We start from the raw sequence: 23,918 nt of genomic DNA on the forward strand, positions 1-23,918 counted from the left end.
ATTAGTGGTCAAGCCTAGGTCTGCCATAAAATGGACAAAGCCTGAGATTAAAATACGGAGTGCCTTAGGTGTGCGGCCCATTAGGACCGCATCATCAGCGTAAAGGAGGGTGGGTATAGGAACTCCGTTCACATATGGTACATCTTTTGATAAAGTACTCAGCGAGGAGCTCAAATTATTAATGTAAAGAATAAAAAGGAGGGGGGCCAGCACGCATCCCTGTCTGACCCCCCTGCCAATACTGATGTCGTCAGAGACTTCACCAGATTGATTAATACGCACACGAGCTTTTAGGTCACTATGCAAAAAAGCTAAAAAATTCACCAGATAATCATCCAAACCATAATTAAGAAGGGTGGACCATAGACGGGAACGGTTAACAAAATCAAATGCAGAACTTAAGTCCATAAAACCAAAATATAAAGGGGATTTTTTAGCAATATTATATTTTGCCATAATCAAACTCAAGTTCAAGCATTGTTCCACCGTGCCAACATTGCTACGAAAACCAAGCTGGCTGGGATGTAGAATCTTACTCTCATCCGCCCAGGTTTTAATCCTTTTAAAAAATTACCCTCCCCAAAACTTTCAAGGTATTATCGATTAACGATATGGGGCGGTAGCACCCAGGACCCAGCCTGTCGCCTTTTTTAAAAATGGGCACGATAGTGCTACAAGTCCATGTTTCTGGGATTTGTTCGTTCGTTAAATTATTAAAAACATTACATAGCAATGGTGCCCAAAAGTTGGGTTCACACTTCAACTGATCAATTGAGAGCCCATCGGGGCCAGGTGCTTTATTTCCTGCGCTTTCAGCTATAGCATCCTCGACCTCAGACACAGATGTAAAGGGGGCTTAAAGGGAGTGAGGTTAAAGCAGGGTTGTCCGGTGTGGCATAAATTTTAGCAAAATGTTCAACCCATGTAGATCCAGTGATGTTACAGTTAATTGCCGTTAAGTTCGAACCTATGGATCTTAGATTCTTTCCCTCCCTCCAAAACCCGGTGGTGTCTTTCAATTCGGCCGTGCGTGCCAGGGAATCCCAGTGGGTCTTAACCAATTCATTAGTTCTGTTGCGTAGGGTAGATTTATACTCTCCTCTGAGTAGCCTTATTTGAGGAATATCCCTGGGTTCAGATTTTAGAGCAGCCCTTAACTTCCTATTTGCCTTAGAGCAAGAGGCATCGAACCATCTAGGTATTTCCTCAGATTCCCTCGAAGCAGGTCGAGAAATCTCACTTTTTATTGCAGAGCAGAGTTCACTAAAATATGTGATTATATTACCCCCATGGTCATCGCTGGTGAGGCAAGTGTCAATCAAGGCTAGATGTTTTTTGATGACTTTTGCCAGAATTTCCCTATTATTCACGCCCCTCCAGATTACCCTCAGTTTGTCAGTTGAAACTTCCAAGTTTCTTGCACCTATTTCATTTTGTGGGCACTTACCCCTCGGAAGTAGTATGTGAATTACAATAGGGAAATGGTCACTATATACTTTACACACAACCTCAGCCTTTGTTAAAACATTAGCAACAGTAGGTGAAACAAATACATAATCAATCGTAGTGCCATTACCATGGCCAATAAAGGTGGGAAACGGGGCAGTGCTGATTTCCATGCCAGCATACTCCATGCAATTTACAAGTTCTCTACTTGCAAGGAGATTTGAAAGTTCTATACCTCTTCTACAAGGGGGATTTCTAAAATCTAAGTGTGCATTGAAATCCCCTCCTATACAAATACCATCGAATTTCCCATATTTCTGTCCATCCATAATTCCATCAATAAACTCAAATAAAAGAATAAAATTACGATTAGGTTGGGACAAAAAGTCGTTATTGTAGAAGTTAATCAGACATAGCCTTGTCCTTTTAGTATATGCCAATGCCATAAAACTTGGGCAATTGGTTTGGAGTATATCGATTTTAACTTCTGCAAATATTTTGACCCAGATAGAGAGGCCCCCACTAGGGCGGCCTAGAGGGGGAGCCGAGACAGTCCTGTTATGGCAGCTGTACCCCTCAAGTAGCAGGTCATCGGTACACCAGGTTTCTTGGAACATTAGTACGTCATGACAAATGACCCAATCCTTCCAGGATGTAATTTCCATCTTAGCCTTCAGGCCAGCAATGTTCCAACTGAGGATTGACAGGTTTTTATCGGGCCTCAAGCAAGGGTCCTGGTCAGTTCCTAGGGAAAGTACTGTTGTAGTTTGCCCCTGTTGTTCACATGGTGTTTCAAGTGGAGAAGTTTCAGATGTTAATTGAAATACCTCAGAAGATGTTTCCACTGTATGATCAAAAGCTAGACACACGGGGACGGGTTCTTCAATGGTGGGATGCAGTCAATCCAGGTTACCCAAATCATGGAGTATTGAGAACCTGTTATGTAATGGAAACACAGGTGGAGGCTGCATCATTCTGTGTGGGGGGCGATAAAAATAATTTAACGGTAAGGGGGTCACCACAGTGGATGGGCCATGATGAACAAAGTTCTTGTTTAACAGAGACTTCACAGTACCAGGGTTCCTGAAATTGACTATGATGCAGTCCCCATTAATGTTTTTAAAAAGAGGACCAACCCAAGTTACTCGGCGTGTGGATATAATTTCTTTAGAAACATCATAGCCAACCCCCTTATGCTTGGTCAGTCAGTCGATACATTTGTTGTGCAATTGAACCCACGACTCTCCTTGCCCTTCCCTGAGGGGTGGAATGCCAGCCAGAACTAAGACGTAAGGACACGCCTCAGGTGGAAGATGTAAGGCAGGGCCTTGATGTTTAAAAGGCCTGGTGTCTTCATGTGGGGTCTTATTGTAGCGCTGGCTGGTTTGAAGAAACCTTCTGCATTATTGTGCCTATAACGGAATTGTTCTTAGGGGCACTAGTAGCAGTGACAGTGGGGGGCAAGGAAGGTTTAATTGGAGGGTCAGGGGGATTACTTTCCCTTGTGCTTGTGATCGCCACTGGTGGTACAGTCGTTGGCGGACCTTTTGCAACTTGTGATACCTTAACCCTATTTTCTATGGGCGGATTGCCATTATTTGTGTGATCGCCGCTAGTGAGTGCACGGGTAGTAGATTCCAGGTCTTTTAGCAGTCGTTCACCTCTTAATTTATCCAGGCACACTGTGCCTTTTCTTTTGGCATCATCATTTTTTATTAAATTTTCCAGTCTGTCAAGTCTCTTAAAAATATTATTAAATTGTCTGATCATTTGACCTTCGAGTTGCTTAAAAATTGTATCCGCAATGGTCTCGATGAGATTCCCCTCAGATTTAGAATGGGAACTATTGACATAGAGAAAATCTGTCTGGGTAGAAGTAGACATTGAATTTAAACCATCATTGTTTATGACAACGACTTCATCCAGATGGGGTTGAGCCTGCGCTGATACTGTATGTTGTTTATGTTTCTTCCCCCTGTTCCACATACTTTGTGGTGTTGGTTGATTAACACTCCTAGGGGGCTGCTTCCTTTTGTTGTGTGTTAACTTTACTAGGCCTCTTTTCCGCTTAGCTCCTGTAATCTCAGTGACCTCAGTGGTTGATGGTAGAGGGATAGGGTCCGGAGCTACAACAGGGACTGTGTGCGTAATAGTGTTTTCGTCCTCAGGGACAGTTGGCAGATTAACAGCAGCGGATTGTTGTTTTCCCACAATTACTTCAGGAAATATATGCATGTTACCACTTAAACTACCTATTGCAGTTGGTTGGTTAGTGGTAGGTGAGCCCATGGAAAGCCTCTTCTCAGTTTCGGCAATCTCATTAAATGCAATGTCTATTAGTGTCTCAAAGGACGTAATGAGGGGTACAGAGGTTTCAGCGTCCTGGGTGACTGTGTTTATAGTTTTGTTAGCAGCGTTGAATTCGGCCATTTTAACTGCTAACTAGGAAACAAAGCTCACCTTTGAAGGGGGGTGTTGGATGGGTGGCCCGCCCGACCACTGTGGACCTCTGAGGGCCTCAGAGGGCCCGCCCTTTGCCCAGGCTTCGCCCCGGGCGCTCCCGCGCGCGACTCGCGGGGCGAGAGGCGTTCCTCTCTTTTCAGGCACCTCCGGGCGCAGAGGTGGCGTCAGGGACGCGACTCAGCCGCTGGGGCACCTGGGAGGTGTAGTCTTGACCCCCGGTGGCTGCAGGCACAATGGCGGTGCAAGCGCGACGGCCGTTCCCCTCACGGCGTCTCACTCGCGCTGCACAGCTAGATGAAGGCGAGGCGAGGGCAGAAGAAACAACAGCAGCCGTTCCCCTCACGGCAGGTAAGCAAAGATTCCAGCGTCCCTCAGAGCGCTCGGCGCTCCTCTTTTCAGGCGCCTCCGGGCGCAGAGGTGGCGTCAGGGACGCGACTCAGCCGCCGGGGCACCTGGGAGGTGTAGTCTTGACCCCCGGTGGCTGCAGGCACAATGGCGGTGCAAGCGCGACGGCCGTTCCCCTCACGGCGTCTCACTCGCGCTGCACAGCTAGATGAAGGCGAGGCGAGGGCAGAAGAAACAACAGCAGCCGTTCCCCTCACGGCAGGTAAGCAAAGATTCCAGCGTCTATACAAAGTCTGCAGGGGCCCAGAGTGAGTGCCAACCAGTGCACAGTGCAGCCTGCTCTGGAGCGGGTGTATCAACCCAGGTGATTGGTGGCTGATGGAGTGGGGCACAGACACATGGCTGATGTTGGGAAAAGACGGTGCAACTGGTTGGGAACGGTACTCGATTACAAGCGGACAACAGCAGAAAAGGTGGGCGTCGGAGGAACCCGAGAGCAGAGGGGCTCCGCAGTGGCCCAACCGATATTGGGGCAAGGCAAGGGACGAGGTCTGGAGCCGAGGCCCATAGGGAGGTGGGAGCGGGCACCAGAGCAAAGGAATTGAGAGGTTGGAGGCACCATGTCTGGTTTGACCTACATGATCAGCAGTCCCATGTAGCTGCCACAGGCTGGAGTCCCAATGAGAAATGGCCTTGCGACAGCAACTTCTATTCCAACAGGAAGCCTGAAGAGTCCCACAGAGAGGTCTAAGAGGAATAAGTGAGGCAAAACTCATTGCGCCATTCACAAAGCTTGTAGGGGCTAAGCGAGTGGTTAATAGAGAGAGCGCAGAGGTGAGTGGGCCTGAAAAGACGACCCCCAGACACAAGATGAGAAGCCGGGGTGCACCACGGCCACGCCAGTAGCTCGCGGAGAAAAAGGAGAACAAAATATGAATCCAGGGCGTGCCATCCCAGGCGAAGGACTCCGACATCAATCCCTACCTGGGAGATCTCTTCAGCTATATTTTGGAGGCCACCCAAGAAACAGATTTCAAAATTGACAGAGCATAGAGTGGGCCCCCAGTGACACCAGACAGCCCCACCACCAGATATTCTGGCCTATCTTCCGACTTTTCAACTGAAGGAGCCGATTCGACGGAAGGTGTGGGAGCGACAACACCCAACATTTCAAGGCCACAATACCTTTAAACAAGACTTGGATATGATTATCTTGCAGAAATGGAGAGTATTTTGACCAGCAACTTCGCACCTGCAAACCCTGGGAATTGCACAGTGCATGCAGGGGCCCTGCAAAGGAGAATTCGGTGGCAGAGGAGTCGCCGCCCAACAGAGAGCAAGGTGAAACCTGAATCTGCTACAATTGCGATGGAGCACCAGGCAGTCCTGGAATCGCTGTCTAGTGAGTAGAAGATGAGTAGACGTGTCTGCATCACTTGCTGAATCCAGGCAGTAATGTCTTGTAAAAGTGTGCCTGCTTGACCACGTTGCAGCTCTGCAGCTTTGTAGCAGGGGCACACCAGCGAAGAGAGCGGTGGAAGAGGACACCGCCCTTATAGAATGCGCTCTTCTTTGAAGATAGAACTTGAGACCTCTCCTGATGTCTAAAGAGTGTAAGGCCCTTTCAGCCGGTGATTGTGGATCTGGAAAAAATGTTTAGAGGATCAGTGGCTCATTCAGGTAAAAATCCGATGGAACTTTGGGCATGTACCTGGGATTAGTACGTAGCACCACAGAGTCGGAGGTAAATTGTAAGAAAGGCGGTTTAGTAGTGAATGCATGAATGTCACTGACCCTTCTAGCTGATGTTAACGCCAATAGCAAAGAGACCTTCCAAGTAAGAAACTTGATATCAATCTTGTGAACGGGCTCGAAGGGGTGACGCATGAGTTGAGCTAGAACCACGTTCAAATGCCAAGATGGAGGTGGTCGACGAATTGGAGGGAACATACGGAATAGCCCTTTAAAGAATTGCTGGATTATTGTTGACGAAAACAGAGTTTGTTCCGTCTTGACGGAATCTGGAAATGGCTTCCAGGAATACCTTTATGGTAGAGTGTGCCAAACCCGATCTAGCTAAATGCAGAAAGAAAGGGAAAATGTGTTCTGGTCTAGCATGAATGGGATGCAGATCAGCAGCTTGACACCAGACACAAAAACGCTTCCACTTGAGCTTGTAGGTCTTCATCGTTGATGGTGCTCTACCGTTAGCGAGAACTTCTTGACAACCTTGAACAATGTCTAAGCTGGCAAACTCATTGTGCTGAGGAGCCAGGCTGATAATTTCAATGAAACTGGGTCCGGATGGTACACCTGGCCTTCTTGGGGTGTCAGGAGATTCGGTATTCGAGGCAGCTGTATCGGTCTGCACTCCGAGAGGAGGAGGAGTTCGGTGAACCAATATTGTCGGGGCCACCTAGGAGCAACCAGGATTAGACGACATGGCTGTCTCATCTTCCTGATGACCTTGGGAATTAAAGGAACCAGTGGAAAGGCGTACGCAAATATCCGGCACCAGTTCATCGAAAGGGCATTTCCGGTTCTGATTCGTCGCAAACAGATCCAGGTCGGGATGACCCCCCTCTTGGAATATTTGATCCAGTGTTAGTTGATGTAGCTCCCATTCGTGATTGCCTGCAGCAGACCTGCTGAGGGAATCCGCCAGAACATTGGCAACCCCTGGAACATGGACCGCTGACAGATTGATGTTGTGATCCAGGGCCCAATTCCAAATCTCCTGTGCATGATGGGATAATCGGGCTGACCTTATGCCTCCCTGTTTGTTCAGGTAATGCATGCTGGTTGTGTTGTCTGTTCGAATCAGAACCGTGGAGTTCTCCAGCATTGCTTAAAAGGATTTCAGGGCGAGAAAGATGGCTCGCAACTCTAAGATGTTTATGTGCCATTTTCTTTCCTGTATGTTCCATTTGCCACTGATTGTCATTCCTTGAAGGTGGGCGCCCCAGACTTTCAGAGACGCATCTGTGGTCACGATGAATCTGGGCACTTCCGTTAGGATTGCACATCCCGTCTGCAGGTTGCAATCTTGCATCCACCATTGAAATGCGCTCCTCATCCAAGGGGTTATATTGATCACGTCCTCGAGTGATCCTGATACCTGTACCCATTGAAGACTGAGTTCCTCTTGTAATGGCCTCATTCTTAGGCGGCAGTTGGGGAGGAGAGGAATACAGGACGAAATCATCCCTAGGAAAGACTTGAATTTGCGAACAGAAACGCACTTTCTTGTTAGCAATGCAGATGCCATTTTGTGAAGCTTCAACTGCCTTTCTCTTGATATGAAGACTTGGGCGAGCTTTGTGTCCAGCGTCGCTCCCAAGAAAGATTTTCTCTGTGATAGGGTTAGATGAGACTTTTCTAAATTTACAGAGAAACCTAGACTCTGAAGTAGAGACAGACATCTCTGAACGCGAGTACTTGCCGTGAGGAAGGAACTGGCCTTGATAAGGCAGTCGTCCAAATATGGATAAATCTGAACTCCTTCCAATCGCAAGTGAGCTGCCACCGGAGCTAGCATCTTTGTAAAGACTCTGGGGGCCGATCGTAGTCCAAAAGGGGAGGACTTTGAATTGAAAGTCCCTGCCAGCCACTCTGAACCGCAAGAACGTCCGGTGTCTGTGAAAGATGGGCACATGGAAGTATGCGTCCTGAAGGTCGAGTGTTGCCATATGATTCCCTTCTGAAAGAAACTGGAGGATTTCCTGAAGCGTTAACATTCTGAAGGATAATTTTTTGAGATATTTGTTGAGGGCACGCAGGTCGAGGATGGGACGCCAGTCCCCCGACTTCTTGCGGATTAGGAAGAACCTCGAATAAAAACCTTTCCCTCTTTGATTTTGAGGTACCCTCTTGATTGCTCCTTTCCGAATCATAGAATGTATTTGGGAAAACAGCTCCTTGAGATGAGCTCGTGGTGGTCCTTTTGGGGGAGAATTTGGAGGGGTTTTCACGAATTCCAGAATGTGACCCCTGGATACCACATTTAGAGCCCATCTGTCCGTGGTAATCTTGAACCAGTTTGATTAATGGAGGGATATTCTTCCTCCAATTTGCTTCAGGTTGGGTAAAAGTGGTGGCAGGATGTCTGTCTCACTTGCTCTTGTTGTTGTCTCTTCCTCGATAAGAGGGTTTCCCTCTTGACTGAGAGTAGTTTCTCCTTTGACCATACGATTGTTGCCGGTATGGTTGGTATCTTTGGTTACCCTGTGAATTGTTGAAGGAACGGTGCTGTGAATAACCTCCTCTGTTAGAGAAATTACCTCTTCCTCTTGCACCACGAAAGGAAGATTTACGAAACTGAAGAGAGCCCAGGGATCGGGCAGTCTCAGTATCCTTCTTTATGGCTTGTAAAGCCTCATCCACATGTTGTCCAAAAAGGAACTCTCCATCGTAAGCCATGTCCATGATCTTAGACTGGACTTCCAGACGAAAGGATGTAGATTTTAACCATCCCTGTCTTCTCAGAACAGCTGCACCCGCTAGCTGTCTGAAACCTGTGGCAGCTACGTCCACTGCAGCATCAATAATTTCTGATGAAACACATTCTCCCTCTTGCAAAATCTTCTTGGCTTCAGATCTATCCGGCTCTGGGAGCTTTTCAATATACGGAGATATGTCAGACCACATCTGTCTGTCATACCTTCCAAGGATTGCAAGGGAGTTCGCGACACGTACAGTAGTTGCCGCAATAGTGGAGACCTTCTTTCCTATTGCGTCGAGGCGCCTTCCCTCCCTATCCGGGGGAGTAGTGATTTGTGTCGACGAATTTTTGGCTCTCCTCTGAGCCGTCTGGGCAACCACAGAATCCGCCTTTGCCTGGCCGATAAGGCATGCCGGTGACTTATTAGGCGCCCTATACTTTTTATCCACCCGAGGTAGAACTGCAGGTAAAGAATTTGGTGTCACCATTACTTTTAGGCCATCCTTCCAGATAAAATCAATTATAGGAATGGACCAACTTTGCCTTTGTGGTAAGTCTTTAAAATCATACAAAAAACTCATCTTGCTTAGCTTCCATTGTGATGAGGAACCTCTTTGTTGCCCTGCCCATGATTTGGTGGAAGGTTGCAATGTCCACCGGTGAAGAATCCGCCGTAGGCTGGGCAGCTGGAGGAGTTTGGGCCTGATATTCATCCCACTCCGAAGATACTGATTTGTCGTCTACTTCGATCTCTTCTCGTTCTTCTTCCGAAGAATTATCCTGCACCTGATGAGATAGCCCTGGCGAATAAGATATGGTAGGCTGCTTCTCCATAGTCGGCAGCAGCGACACTGGTCTTGGAGGCCTTAGTGTAGCCGTAGATGCTCTTGGCACCGGCGTAGAGAAGTGAGAATCACCCGATTCTGAAGGTGGAAAACGACGATAATCGCTTCGCATATATTGCAGATTATGCAATAGGTCCAGCGGCATTTGTGTAGCAGGAGTAGACACAGGAGCCCGACCAGAAGGTTCAAGGAATTGTTCTTCTTCTTGTTCTTCATCCTGAAGTTTTATAAGCAGCTCAGATGGGCTTCTGGCTGCACGGAAAGTGTCATCTTCATAGGATTCCTCTTCCTCAGAATCCAGTAATTTTTCTGGTAATTTCAATGGAGACGTTGTCAAAGATGAACCACGCTTTTCCAAGATTGAAGCTGTGGTAGACGGAGAAGGCAGAGGTATTGCGGCTGTCTTGGATGACCAAACTTGCAACTCCTTACAGAATGACAGTGGGGGCATCGACGATGCCACCGTCGACGGAGTCAAACCTGCATCAGGTTGAAAATCGAGAATCTTCTTTGACGGTAATATTGTCGTCGACGATGACTTTGTCGACGGGGGTGTCTTCTTCTTCGTCGACGATGGCGTCGTTGAAGGAAGCGTCTTCTTAGTCGACGAGGCCATCGACGGCGATATTTTCTTCGTCGACGAGGATGTTGTTGAAGGTAACTTCCTCGACGAGGTCAGCGGCGGTAGCTTCGTCGGCGGGGATGTCGTCGACGGTAGGGATGACTTAGTCGACGGCAAGGTGTTCGACGACGTTCAAGTTGGCGTCGGAGTACCCGTTGACGGTACCTTCAAAACTCTCGTCGACGGAGGAACGTCGACGGTAGATGGCACTATCTTCGACGACGAGATAGGTCGAACTTGGACATGAACCAGCGTCGACGGTGAAGAGGCTGTAGACATCACCATAGCTGGTTTTGGTGAGGAGAAAGTCACCGTAGATGTTGAAACAGTGGCCACATGCAGAGATGGCGACGGTGAAGCTGTATTTGACGCTGAAGTGGTCAAAGGAGCAGTCTGAGGCAAAATCTTTTGAGAAGCGGTCTTGGAAGATTTTCCAGCTTTCTTTGAGGGAGTATTAGCGTCAGATTGAATAGGTGGTGAAGCCTTTTTTGAAGTAGAAGGCACGCCAGAATCCTGAGAGGATTGGGCCTTTCTTAACATCTTCGCCCCAGGAGAAGCTAACCCAACCTCAGCTTTCTTCTTCCTAGAGGATATAGAAGACCCCGAGGCAATGCTCACTACCTCAGAGACGGGTTATCTTTGTCCTTAATCCTCTGGAGCCACAGGAGAAGACGACCCTCTCTGTCCCTGAGGGTTTTCTGAGGAAAAGTCCTGCAGATTTTACACTACTTTGCCTCATGATCTGGATACAGACAATATATACATTTCTTGTGAGGATCCTCCTTGAACAGCCTCAGCTTTCCACAGGAATCACAAGCCCTAAAAAGGGATTTTGAAGTAGACATCTTTAGATGGTAAAAAACCAACCAAAGTAAGAAGAAACTGACCAGAGCTCAGGGAGACTCCCTTCACACGACGTGCGGTAGAAAATCAGAGCCTGAGCCTCTGGGGAGAACATTCTGGTGGGTGCTGTCGCCTGATTGGCTGAAGTTTGGTCTATTCAAAATGACTAGGATAGTCGTGAGTGTGGGAGTTTTTACTCCTGTAGCTTAGGGCTACTTTACTTCCTGGTTGGTTATTACCAGGGTTTTGTGGTTATTACAGGCATTTTATTGCTTTTTTATATACCGTGGGACTCCCACTCCGACGACGGGGAATGATTCAGGCATGTGAATCTATGAAAGACACCCCAATACTGGAGAATCTCACATCTGACATGACATCGCATGTAATTTAGGTCTTATCGCTCAATGTAAAGGGTCTCAATTAAACCTCTTGAGAGGCGAGCTAGGCTTTCATACTTTAAATACTCAGAGGCGAATATCTGCCTCCATCAAGAGACCCACCTGAGCAAGGATTGGCATGGTCTCCGATCTCGAGCATTGCCACACCAACTCTTCTTCTACCTCTGATAAAAACTAGGGGTGGCAATCCTGGGTGCTAGATGATTCAGGGTGAAGACGGGCTCTAAAATAGCAGAGGTGAAGGATAGGCTTCAAGCCCACACATTACACATTTGTGAACACTGTGATGGTGGATTCTATTTATGCTCCCAACACATAACAGGAACAATTCATGCAGGCTTCGTAGTTATGGCCACACAGACACGTATGACATTAATAGCGGAGAACTCAACCTTGTATCTGACACTGACAAGGATCGGTCTTGCAGCCGGTCAGGCCATCAGGAGGCCTGTCGCAAGGAAGGAGTAAATGGCTACACAAGTTGGGGTTAATGGATCTTTGGAGGGAGGCCAATCCCCATTCTACTCAGTATACATACTTCTGCCATGCCAACAAAACCTATGCACGCCTCGATTGTCTATGGGGGACTAGGGAGATATGTAACATCATGGGAGACGTGGAGATGGTGCCGGCAGCGCTTTACGATCATGATGCAGTGACCCTTACGTTAAATTTTCACCTCCAGAGGAAACACTTCGGGGTCTGGCGACTAAGAGAGACTATGCTCCTTCACCCCGCGGTGACAACAGTTCGCAACCGTTATGTACACATACACAACACTTCCGACATCGCTAGCTCCAAACTATGGGAGGCATTAAAAACAGTGGTGAGAGGGGATTTCATAGCAATATCTGCCGCCGATAAAACTCGCAAAGAAAAGAGGAGCCAATTAACGTCTCAGGTTGGGGAGCTTGAAAGCGTACATAGCCGCACAGGGGTTCCCAGAGTTTGGCATCAACTTTGGACAGCTGGTAAATGATGAAAGTATAGCGAAGGAATTCTGGGATTTCTATGCAGAACTATATGCAAGACACAACCTAGGTGCACAAAACATAGCCTCATACTTAGAGGGGGCGGGGGAAACACCCACCCCCCTCCACCGCCTCAGGATCGAGGAGGTCATTGCAGCGACCTCCCGCCTTAAGCACTTTAAATCCCCAGGTCCAGATTGCTTACCAGCAAGTTTCTAAAAAAACTTCTGCCAGATTGTATCACAAGTTACTTACCTTCAGTAACGATATATCTGTAAGAAACATTAGTTAGTGTTAGATTCCTTACCATAGAATATCACCAGGCGTCAGACTGGATCCGGAAAGTTTTCTGAAGCAGTACCCCTGCGCGTCTGGTAACTTGTGCATCTGAAAGAAACACGTTCGTGTTACATTCCTTACCTTAGAATAGATACCCCAGCAATACCAAACCCAGTGGTGGGTCTGCAAACCAAAATCACACCAGAAAGTCCTGGAGAACAGAACGGCCGAAAAAGCCATCTCTCCGGACTTGGCTGTCCAGGCAGTAGTGCCTAGCAAACGTGTACAGCGAGGCCCACGTAGCTGCCTGACATGTCCTGCAAGGGGACTTCCCGACCGAGTGCAGTAGTAGCAGTGGTTGGAGAAGGGAGGGAGATCTGCCGCTGACCCTACTGCGGTTCGTGAGACAACACTGCAACTGGCTCGCAGTGCCCTCCGAGATCAGGACGTGGTCGGACCGGTTGCCCCGACGCAGTGCCCACTGAAACTTCAGGTCCCACTGCAGAGCCCGCATCCGCCACCTGGCTCGGGATAAAGGCTGAAGATCGGAATCAGAGCCTGAATATCCCGAACCCGCTGTTCGGGGGGATAAACCCGAAACTGCACGGAGTCCAGAACCGCTCCGATGAAAAGGAGCTTCTGAGAGGGGCACAGGTGTGACTTCGGCACGTTGATGGAGAACCCCAGCGAGTGCAGGAGGTCGGCCTAGTCTGGAGGTGGGAGACGACTGTCTGGGGCGAGTCCGCCTTCAACAACCAATCGTCGAGATGGGGGAAGACTGAAACCCCTAATCTGCGCAGATGAGCTGCGACAACCCTCATCACTATCTTGAACTCCCGTGGGGCACTGGTAAGGCTGAAGGGGGGCACGGTAAAGAAAGTGCTCGTGGCCTACCGTGAAGCGCAGGTAACGCCGGTGGGCCGGCAGGACGGGGATGTCGAAATACGCGTCCTGCAAGTCCAATGCTACCATCCAGTCTTCTGGGTCCAGGGTAGCTAGGACCTGAGCCAAAGTCAGCATCTTGGACTTCTCCTTCCAGAGGAAGCTGTTGACGCTCCGTAGGTCCAAGATAGGACGTAGGCCTCCTTTGCCCTTCTTGGGTACCAGAAAGTAGTGGGAATAGCAACCACGTCCTACTTCTGGCCCAGGAACGTGCTTGATGGCCCCCTTGGCCAAGAGGGCCATAACTTCCTCCTGCAGAAGTTGCAAGTGATCCCCCAACAAGCGGTGGCATGGTTGGAGGGGTCAACTCGAAGGGGAGGGAGTAGCCCCTTCGTACGATTTGTAGCACCCACCTGTCCGACGTGATGGTATGCCAGTGGGGGAGGTGATGGTGGACCCTGCCCCCCACTGGCGACAAATGGGCTTGAAATGCCGGACTAGGAAGGATTAGAGGCAGATGCTGCTGGGGCGGTGGTGGAATGACCCTGCTGGTGTCCCCCAGTACCGCCACGGCGGTAACCACGTCTGCGACCACATGAAGCCTGGGTCTGCAGTCTGTCGCTGGCTGGACGTGTGGGGGCACCCCTTCCTTGGCCACGAAAGGAGCGAAAAGCGGAGGTTTGCTGGCGTTGGCCTAGGCCCAAGGACTTGCCGTAGCCCTGGAGTCCTTGAAACGCTCAAGCGCACTATCCGCCTTGTCGCCAAAGAGGCGTCGGCCATCAAAGGGCATGTCCATGAGGGTGGCATGGACATCCCCCGAAAAGTTGGCGGACCTCAGCCTGGCATGGTGGTGAACCGCCACCGTCGTTGCAATCGCCCTACCCAGCGAGTCCGTTGTGTCGAGTCCACACCGTATTGGGTAGCGTGCTGCATCCCGCCCTTCCGCCAGGGCTTGGACGAGCTTTGCCCGGGCCTCCTCCGGGCACTGTGGCAGCACCTCCACAACCGTATCCCACAGAGAGTGGGTGTAACGGCCCAAAAGGCAAGCGCTGTTAACAGACCGCAGCCCCTGTTGTGAATCTATCTAGGACCCTAATTAAATATCCCCGATTCATGCCCTTATGTGGTTATAACAAAACATATCCTTATAAAAAGGCATAAGAATCATGTCCACATTTATTCATAGCCAATCCAGTCCAAATATGGCCAGGCTACTCCCATAGACTCCTAGAAAGTACAACGCGTTCTTTAAACAAACCAAGCCTCCAGCAGCCCGGGAATTCCCCCTGCTTTTGTTTTGATTTGCACAAGAACTCCTGGAGTCCAGAAAGAACTGTTAGTTCTTAATGACGTCTTATGTCCAACCTTACGTCAAACTCAGCACCTTTCAGGTATAAATATACCAACACTTGCCTTAAGCAAACACACTGTGGTTTGGAGCAGAGCGGCTATTTACTTGCCCGACGCCCAGATGATGAGAGTGCCGAAGGAAGCCCACCCTCCCATTTGACACACTGAGAGAGACGCTGTCTTTTCTCCTGCCGAGAAATCCAGCTCCAGTGTTTCCAGTCACCCTTGCGGGTTGCTGGGAGATCGAGTCCTGAGAGAGAGATACAAGACCTCCTTCATTATAGAACCAAGGTACGGAGCTGATTAAAACCTTAAGAGAATTCTTGATTCAGATTCTTGGCAAAAAACCAACTTAACTTAAACTGCAACTTACTTACTCCTTCCCAAGTATTAGGCTTAGGTCAGGTACACCGGGGTAGGCGTATCTTAGAAGCACCAGTTGAGCACGTTAGTCAATGTTTTTATGTATGTATATATTTTATCCGTTTTAAAGTATCATATGGCTAAGAAACCATATCAATGCTTTTACAGTAATATTTCATAATACTACATTTACTGTACGCACTTTACTTCATGATAAGTATTGCAATTGTGGCAATTCATTTATCTTGCATGAGAAAGAAGACTGCTCAATAAATAACTTATTGAAAACGCCGCCTCTCTATTTCTCTGCACTTCTGGTGAAACTAAGCATGCACGATTGACTGAGTGAAATAGCGGTCTATTGTTTTCACACAACTCTAGAGATGTACTCTTTATTCTAAGGGAGCAAAGTTGTCATGTTTATGCGGTTGTCAGAAACTAATCCCTTCTTGTCTATTCAGGGAAGTTAACACCTCCTTGTTCACTCAAGAAAGTTTCTAGTGACCTCTGAGCTAGCTGGCAAACCTAATTAAGTCTAACATAGTCAGTAGAGACCTAGATGACCTCAGTCCTACGTCTAAACTGCTGTTTATGTTATTCCAATGCGCAGAGCCCATTGGGAATATAGGAACTACGATACACCCCAAACTCAAGGAGGAGAACAGTTTCTTCCCAAACTGATCTAACCTTTTGGATTACCGATTCGGAGGAGCGGTTAGGAATGCGGTCTGGTATAGAGGCCTGGATCACCAGGCTCTCGAGGGTGGGCTGAACGGAGAGGAATCTAGGGTTGCCCGGAGTCGGGCAGTGGCGTCTGGCCACATTCCGATCCACAGGGAGGCCTGTGGAGGGCTTGGACCAGGTGCCCAAAGGAACATCTGTGAGGGCTTCATTAAAGGGCAGCATAGGCTCCGAAGAGCTTACTGGTGGTTTAATCACCTCGGTGAAGAGATTAGTCCCAACGGCCACAGCAGGGAGCTCAACAGCCAAGGCCTTGGCTGCCCTGCGCAACACCACACCATAGGTAGCACCCTCCTCCGTAGCCACGGAGGGAGGAGATATAAATCCAGTGTCAGCCGAAGTATCCAGACCACTGGCCTCCCCCAGCTCATCTGCCCAGTCCTGACTTAACTGGCAATGCTGTATCAGAGGGTCCTCAGACCCTTCCCAGTCCTCCCCTTCATCCGTGTCGTGAAAAACAGGCAGAAATGACAGAGCCGGGTCATAGATGACTTGCTCACCCACCGACGCCGGAGACGGCACCGCTCTGACCCTGGACCGGGGCTGAAACCGGGGGGCGGCGGCATCCGAAGACGGCGCCAGGAGTGACACCATCGGGGTCCGCGCCAGCGGAGGAGTCGGGTCAGAGGGAAGTGAGTCCTCATGGCCACGAGGAAGTCGCTTATCTCTTCCGGCGTTGCATGCAGTCCAGGGACCGGAGGGTATGGGACCAGCTGCGACGCCCACGGCTTCGCCGGAGCCGCGCGGGTGGTGTCACACGAACGCAGAGTCGCGGGACCAGCGAGGGGAGTCAGAAGAGCGATGTTGCCTCTTCGACAACTTCTTCCTCGACTTACCGGAGGACTTCGAGCCAAACGAGTGATGATGGTTCGACGAGCATCGATGGAGCAGACTGCCTGGATCTCGAGGAGCTTGCGGGATCGCTCCCCCCTAGCCTTTGAGGTCAAGGCCCGGCAGTCGGGGCACGACGTGCTGTCGTGGTCGTCCCTGAGGCAGAAGAGACACCGGCGGTGGGGGTTGGTCACCGACATCAGGCGGTGACAGGCAACGCACGGCCTGAATCCAGGCATGGTGTCAAAAAAGGATTCTTGTGCTGTTCCTCAGGAAGGGTTAGTGAAAGTCACACTAGTGCTGGAGTCCTCTGTGTCTAAAAGAGATCTACAGTTGGAAATACATTTGTTGGATTTTAATGCCCTCACACACCCTTAAGTGTCATGCTTCATCATTTGGGCTGCTCCTCGTTGGGTCGCCGTTGCAATACCCAACAGGCTCCCCTCAAAGAGAGGTACTTTATCGGAGAGCTTTTATCCAACAGCTGTATAGTGAAGTGCGGGCATCGGGTATGGAGCCAAGAGAGTGTAGACGTGGTGGGGAATGTAAAATGGGGCTGTGAAACAGACACTTATTGAGGTATTATGTCTCCTATTTAGGTGTCAGTTAGTGAGAATTAGTGGTAACGGTCAACATGTTTCTCGCGTATATGTCAGTTGAATCGCAATTCTTCAGGACCATATAAAAAGGAACTATCTACACTAAACAAATAGTTTATATGTTTATTGGTTCATCAGTAACACAATGTAGTCATATTTAATATGTCAATGTACCTGCGATGAGCTGGATCTACCCATGTTGGAGAAACAAAATTACATACATTACAGGTATATACTTGAATAAACCAGTGTTCGACCGTGTCAGCGGTGACTTTCAAATTAAAGAACCATTCTGTGGTGGCTGCCATTATTGATTGAGCACATTAAAAGTTCTAAGAACCGTGGTGGTTGAAACCCACAGTGAGCTAGGGTGGTTATCAAATGCCCCTGTAGAGTATACATAAAAGCACAGGAGCAATTGGATGGGACTCACCCCAGTGTCAAGATTCCAGGCATCGGCAGTAGCCGGCGGTCAACACATCAGGCTTTCACTCCCATGTAAGTTGGGCTATACATGGTGGGATGGTTGCAATCAATTAGAGACATGGAGCCATATTATTAGCAGGCAGTTAGTATACCTATGGTGAATGTTCAAGGATTTTTAAGTGTTACTTGGAGACCTTTCTCACCAATTATGATAAATGAACATCCCAAAAAAAAAAGGGGGTGAACATTCTGTTCTGGCTTATTACATCATTCCTTAGCTATTGTCTCTTGTAAATATGGATCTGGAGTCAGGTTGGAAGCATATTGAGATCAGTATGCCCACTAGCAGTAAGCCATAACGGTCCCGCTGAGATCTTGAAGTGCCGTTCGTGCTGATATAAGTTGCCTAATGTGCTCAGTGGGAAATGTAATTAATACAAGTGGCGGTGCTGTTTTTAACCGCTCTGTTCGCAGTGTATCAAGATTGGCGCCCTTGCGCTCGTACAGTGGTTTCTGGACTAGTGCCAGTTGACTATACAATTTTGTGGGAAGTGTGATTCTATTAAAGTTGATTCAAGCGAGGGTTGCCAATGTCTTATCAATCGTTAAAGATGGCGTCCGCTCCCTGGAGAAAGTACTTAACGGAAGGCCTTCAATCGCATTCTTCGTTCGGGCAGAAAACCGGCAAGAGGTATCGTGCCGATACTAGTTAACGCAGTCATGGTAACGTTAGCAACTATATTGGACAAGTAGCATTAAAAATATGAAAAGCAGAGAAACATGTCGCGGCATACATTGGATTCAGATCGTACTCGCGTTTAGATGCCTAGTGTGGCGCTTTGAGACCTACCCACACCGCCGAGTCCGGGAGGTGATGGCGTAGTGGGTGGCCATCATTATGTGTAGTTGCCAGTATCACGTGACATTGCACGTGTGTTGCCTGTGGGTCACGTGTTTGTGGCACGTCCATGGCGGTCATTACAGAGTTGTGTGGTTAACTTGTGCATGCATCACACGTTTGGCACGGAACAAAAAGTACAGGATGGTGCTCCTATTTGGCTGATCTCTAATCGTATAAGATATAAACGGTGCGATGGCTCAAAGGAGAAGCCAAGAAAGAAATACCCGCTAATGATGTTATAAGATCGAGAGAGTATTAGGGTGGATTCCGGCGAGGTCTACAGGCATTCGTTGTGTATACCTAATCCCGAGGTTTGTTAACAAGGGGGCTCTTCCATCCGTGAATCGGGGTCATGTAGTGATCGTCGGGTAGAACATAAGTCAGTTTGGATCAACATGGACTCTTACTGCTTGCCGTTACTTTGTTTGTGCCATAGGGGTGGTTGTGCCATCATGTGGTGTGATGGCAAGTGTATTGGATAGTCAGGTGAGACGACACCGGTCATGTCCTGTATGTGGAGAACATTCAATGATGCCATGCGGTGGTAGAACATATGTGCAATAAGAACAGAAGCACTACATTTGCCTCCCATATGTTGAAAAATGCCCCATGAGTGGTAGTGTCCCCACTAGATGGGTAGGGGTGTGGCTGTAGATGCGTACACATGGTTTAGCCAGACTAAATATTAGATCTTAATGGCGCTCCAGGGTAATTCTTTGTTAAGGCCAGCACTCTCTGTAGAGAACCCTTCCTGAGGAACAGCACAACAATCCTTTTTTGACGTCTTGACTGAGGCACGGTTTGTGCTGGACCTCACCCTCCTGGCAAGTGGAAATAAGCCCCCCCCCTCTTCCCATCCCCCTCTTTAGAATACAAATTGAATCCAGGCATCCCTACAATATCGACTCGAAAAGAATAGCCAAAATAGGCAAAACAAAGTTAGTCAAAAAATGAGTAGGGTACTAGCTCTTCCCGGATCTGCGCTTGCTGGCGCGGAAAAAAGAACGGACGTCAGCACGCGAGGGCGGCGTCTAAGTACTCAGACGACATCGTTCCGCCGATCGCGACGCCGACGACGGACGCAGTGCTGCAGACGATGCCTACCGACGGGCAAGGGTACTGCTGACGAAAACTTTCCGGATCCAGTCTGACCCCTGGGGATATTCTAAGGAAAGGAATCTAACACCAACCTGTTTCTTTCAGATACCAGATATTAACCATTTAAGGCGCATCGTTTTTATATGGTGCAGCTTTCAGTTTTACCATTTGTAGGTAAAATATGACAATGACTGCAATCATCTCATTGATTAGAAGCCCACTGTAGTTTATATATTAGTGGGCATTGGGCCTATTCCTGGGATCTTGGACTGGAAGTTAAGACTCCATTTAGAACATGTGGGCTTGACAGCTAAATGGGGTGATTACAGAGCTCACTAGATGTATAGAACAGGCATTTTGCAACCAGTACTGCTGAAACAAAAGTTAATGCATACTTTACGATTACTAGATTATCCTACCCAGAAAGGACTCGTGGTTAACGCCACAGTACCAGAGATTAAGAGCAGCATGTGAGATTTGAAATCGGACAGAATCCTTGCAGAAATCTCAGCCAGTACAAGAAAGCCTTCATCTTACAGAGCAATTAACAGTCTACCTCAAGGATTAATAGTGGTGGTAGTCAAGCACTCACATTTCTAACCCCCATGTAATATGCATAAAAGAAAAGTTTGCTTTTGCTGAGAACAAGCCATAAATTAGATTGAACAGTAACTTGTTCAAAGAATAAGAGAAAATAAAGTATAAAACCTACCTATCTGGACTTTCAAGCAATAAGATGTCATCTTAGATGTGAAAGATGCTTAGTTGTCAGATCCACAGGAGGTGAGGTCACATTTGTCTGCCAGACAGAATTTCCTTTTCCTCACGCATAACTCCAGTTTGGAAAAACTGTTCAGTCATCTTCGGCCAACATACTCCTATTTCTGAAAACAGAAGAAAGCAAAATTCAATTACTTAGACCCCAATGGTTCTACAGATTGATCAACTTTTAGATTGTTACATTCAATAAAGAAAATGGTCATATTGCACTCCAAACCTAAAAGAACAAGCATCTGCAATGCAATAGGTCTCGCATTTACGCAAGTTTGAGCTGTTGGCATTGTAAACAGCAATACTTTTTATGTTTTGGTTTTTTAAAACATAAAAGGCATGTTCATTCACAACGCCAATAGCATAAACTCTCGCAAACGCTTGACCCATTGCATTCCAAATGCTTGAACGCTTCGCTGAGATGCCCCCTTCTGTTCCCCATGGCCCCTGCAGAGCTCACCGTTTGCTACGAGTTTAATAAACAAGCAGGTGGTCACAACTGTGCAGGAGAGACCCTCCTGCAGTAAGAAAAAATTGTTCTTACAGACTAAAGATGAAGTACAGTGCAACAACCAAAGTAAAAGGGCCACACCTCAAGGGAAGAAACACATGAAGACAAGGCGGTGCTAAGGAGGGACTAACAAGCTTATTAACAAATCAGAAGCCAGCAGTTAAGAAGGACAATGACACAAGCCGATGACAAATATGGGCAGAGAGTGGGCGGGGCTAGAATGACATACTCCTATACAGCATGGCTCGCAGAGCAGCGCATGCGCTGCTCAGGCTAGACCTAAAAAGACTTGCCTAACTAAAGAAGGAACAATGTACACATTGCCACAATGCATGCATGCATGAAGGCAGAGCATGTGCAAATTCATGTGCAGGTACATTCTCCAAAGGGGCAGCCTGATCGGAGGATCAATGCTCATGCACAGAAGCTTGGGATACCAAAATCTCCAATCCGGAGCTGCAGAAATAACTTGGGCCCAGTCGTTTTGATCTTCTTGAGAAATCTGGGCAGGAGTGGTATCAGCAGAAAGGCATATAGGAGGCCCGAGTTCCACTCAAGACAAAATGTGTCTCCGAGCATAAGTCGCCTTGAAAACGTCAACACGCAGAAGTTCTGACACTGTGTTCTCAGCGGTGGCGAACAGATCTAGGAAAAGTTCTCCTCAATCTCAAAATAGACCTTGCACCACCTCCGGCTGGGGACACTATTCATGATCCACTGGGCATTGACACCTGAGATCGTCTGCACTGTTGTTCAGAGAGTCCGCAAGATGCTGACCCACCAGCAATATGTCCTGATGTTTCAGCCATGTCCACACACGCAGAACCTCTTGACATATCCCTCGACCCACACCCGGTCCTGTTTGTTGCAATACCACATGGCAGTGGTTTTGCAATACCACATGGTGGTGGTGTCGCCCCTGAACCCTTGATGGAAGGAATAAAGTTTTTCAACACCAGGCGAATCGCTGTCGACTCCAACAAGTTAAAGTTGAATCAAGACTCGACAGAAGACCAGCGTCCTCTGATCTCCACCTCTACCAGATGACCAACCAAGGAGTGATGCATCGGTCACCAATGTCAGTTCTGGGAGGGGAGAAGAGAGGAGAGGAGAGGAGAGGGGTCTGCGGCCGACTCAACTGCAGTTCATTAGCCCCCACTGCAGGTATTTTGCAGTTCACTCCAAAATCTCGACCAGGTCCGAGGGATTCCCCTGATGGTGCACCAAAAGGGAATTCAGGCCCCACTGCAGAGCTCGCTTATGCTAGAGGGCATTTTTTACCAACAGGATGCAGGTGGCCAAGAGGGCAAGCAGCTACATAGTCAGTTTCACAGAAATCCAGACTAGAGGTTGAAACATTCGAATCCTAGCAGGAATTTCTTTAAGATGCACTCCAAAGGATAGTCCCGAAACTCTTATTAACTTCTGAAATGAGAGGGATGCAGATGTAACTTTGGCATGATAATAGTGAACCCCCAGTGAATGTACAAGCACCTTCAACACCCAATCGTCGCGGTAGGGGAAGACTGGAACCCCCGACCTCCGCAGATGTGCTACAACCACTGCTTTCACATTGGTGAACACCTGAGGTATGCTGGTGAGGCCAAAAGGGTTTTTGTGGTAGGCAACATGTCAGACTTTACTTTATATGTGGAGGCCTGAACAACCAGGCTCTCCAAGGTGGGGTGTTGGGTGAAGAAAGCAGGGTCCCTAGGAGTGGGAATGTGGCGGGTGTAACTGTCTTGTGCACATGCTTTTTGGGGGACACCCCTAGCACACTGGGAGACAAAGCTCCAAATAATCTGACAAAATGCTGGTAAAATGTCCAAAGCGTGGACATAGGTAGCTCTCTCTGGACCTGCAGTGGTGATGGCAAAAGAAAGGTCAACGTGCAGAGGTGGTGCCAATATAGGGCCTGCACACATCACTTCCGGCACAAGCAACTTAAACACGGAGCCAAATGGTACCCTCAACATCATGCAGAGGTACTGCTTAAGATTTTCCAGATCCAGTCTGACATCTCGGGCCATGCATACTCTATACACAGAGTAAAACATAAAAAAGGCTACTTACCATAACACTGGCTCTCCATGTTTAATTTCCATAATCACATTCTTACACAATCACCAAAATATTTAGAAATGTCACCTGAGCCTGAGGAGGGCATCACAGAAGCGCATGTGTTATTGTTTTAGATTTCATTTATTGATTTTAGTACTCTTCAGAAAAAATGAGTACTTAGTGCCATCCATTTAGTATTCATCATTTGCCTGAGACTGCAGATCTGTCCGGCAATGTTTTGAGAATATATGTGGTTTTTTTTGGAATCCATGTGCAAATAAAATGGGTTTTCATGCAATAATGTCCATCATTATAAGCCAAATTTGAAATGCAAAGTTGCACTGTAAGGAAATAAAAACCACATTCTAAAATATGATGTTCGTTCCACGTGTAGAATAATGACAATATAGAGTAGGTTTAGCAAGTCATTCATAAATAAAGAAAAGAAAAGTGCATGTAACATTCTCCTGTCAGGGTTCTGCATTTGCAATTTTTTCACCACCCACAGGGGAGGCTCCATTGGTAGAGGCTCACATGAAGGATGGGCCTGGTAGGGTGAGCTTGTCAGGTATGATTAGGGCTCTCAGAAAAGCACCATCATTTGCAAGGAACTGTTAGGTTGAGCCTGCAGGCATCACATGGGCGCTGTCACTTGCAATGATCGGTTCTTTTTTTTTTATCCTTCTTCCTCTAAAAAGGGATTTGGAGCACATCTATTACATACGGTT

The 23,918-nt window shown here is 48.0% G+C and overlaps 1 protein-coding gene across 2 annotated transcripts in view; it reads right to left on the reverse strand.

Annotated features, from left to right (window-relative positions):
- Positions 1–23,918, reverse strand: part of DYRK1A (dual specificity tyrosine phosphorylation regulated kinase 1A) — a 786,609-nt gene that overhangs the window by 628,855 nt on the left and 133,836 nt on the right. For both annotated transcript variants that reach the window (XM_078656853.1, XM_078656854.1), the window contains exon 2: positions 20,560–20,731. The gene's annotated coding sequence lies outside the window, so the exon portion shown is untranslated. The remainder of the gene's footprint in view (positions 1–20,559; positions 20,732–23,918) is intronic.

Source organism: Lissotriton helveticus, chromosome 8 (assembly GCF_964261635.1).
Source record: "Lissotriton helveticus chromosome 8, aLisHel1.1, whole genome shotgun sequence".
Classification (NCBI taxonomy): domain Eukaryota; kingdom Metazoa; phylum Chordata; class Amphibia; order Caudata; family Salamandridae; genus Lissotriton; species Lissotriton helveticus.